The 1,365-nt window shown below is 38.2% G+C and overlaps 1 long non-coding RNA gene across 1 annotated transcript; it reads left to right on the forward strand.

The window, feature by feature from the left end:
* Window positions 1–615: 615 nt before the first annotated feature.
* LOC109593054 (uncharacterized) lies at window positions 616–1,311 on the forward strand. The gene is made up of 3 exons (XR_002190707.1): window positions 616–707; window positions 778–1,063; window positions 1,104–1,311. It is a non-coding gene; the product is annotated as an uncharacterized LOC109593054 (long non-coding RNA).
* The last annotated feature ends 54 nt before the right edge of the window (window positions 1,312–1,365 follow it).

A 1,365-nucleotide genomic window follows, 5' to 3' on the forward strand; every position in this document is an offset into this window, starting at 1 on the left:
TGCTGCAGCTGGAATTTGTCTTCCATTGTTCTCTGTCCTTGCTTCTTTTGAAGCCACATGTCCAGTCCTTGACTCAAGCTCAAAGGAATGATGTAAAAGCCAACTTGAACGGCTCTCTGGTTTAAAAGATTTCCGTGTTGATAGAAGAAAGATGAAAGAAGAAGAAGAAGAAGAAGAAGTCTGAAGAATTTTGTAGAAATTTGAATTTGGGCCTATTCTCCAGAAATGCTCCGGCTGCATTACAGTCCACTCTAAAGGTACCAAGAGAATCGCTCAGTGAAGGAGAGCTCATATAAGCCATTTATAAGGCTGTACAACGTAAGATAAAAGAGTTGTGAGTGTTTGAAAATCATAAAAACGGCCGCCATCTTGAAAAATCAACCTCAATCCTACATATAGGCTACCGCCTATATAATAATTGGATTTGTAATGTCATTGCCAACAAACTAAGCAAACATTGAAGCTTTTGTGTCTTCAACTGAAACTGTGTAATGGGAACAAATGAAGGGAGATGAGATAGCATACCATGTAAGTGTATGCTATGAGCATTAGTCCAAATACTCCTGCTACTCCTCTCTTTTTCAATGCATGTACATGATGCTATCATTGTTGTAATTATTAATAGGACTTGAGCCCATACAATACAAGATTGTTCAAGAATGAAGATGGGACCTATGAACTAAGATTAGCATCATCTCTTACTAATGGTTAGTGTATCAATACCCTCACCTCATCTCCATCTCTTCTCCTTCTTTCTTACATGTATCATTCTCTCAGATACTCCTCCTAGTCCAAATGATAAAGTATCATCATTACTTGGACTCCATCAGTTCCCTTCCCCTAGAACCAGCTCTAGTGTCTCCATTAAGATATCAAGAGGAGACTATCATACACTAATGAAGAGGATGACTGATGAACTGGAGGCAGCTGCTCATCACGTTGCTAACAGGAACCAGAAGGATATGATTGATAGATATGTGTCTAGTTTTAGTAGAGGGTCAGTACCTGATCATGAAGATGGATCTCGTTATTGGATTAAAGATAAAGGACCAGTTGTTGAAACGTAAGTACATGATGATGTGATGATGATTTGGTGTGACTAGGTATATTGGATTCATTGAGAGTTATCGTGATCCATTTGGATTAAGAGGAGAATATGAAGGTATAGTACATGTACGTGTAATATACCATACCTTCGAGGCCTATATCAGTAGTATGAGTAGTATCAGTAGTATGTCAGGGGTGATAGTTCTCAAAGTAGCTAATATACATAGAAAGGTACATGGAACAAATGCAGCATACAGATGTGACCTAAGACTGTGAGTCATATGGTTATGCTTCATTTAATAGACATTCTTCCTCTAA

Source organism: Amphimedon queenslandica, unplaced genomic scaffold (genome assembly GCF_000090795.2).
Source record: "Amphimedon queenslandica unplaced genomic scaffold, v1.1 AMPQUscaffold_3041_Cont24960, whole genome shotgun sequence".
Taxonomy (NCBI): domain Eukaryota; kingdom Metazoa; phylum Porifera; class Demospongiae; order Haplosclerida; family Niphatidae; genus Amphimedon; species Amphimedon queenslandica.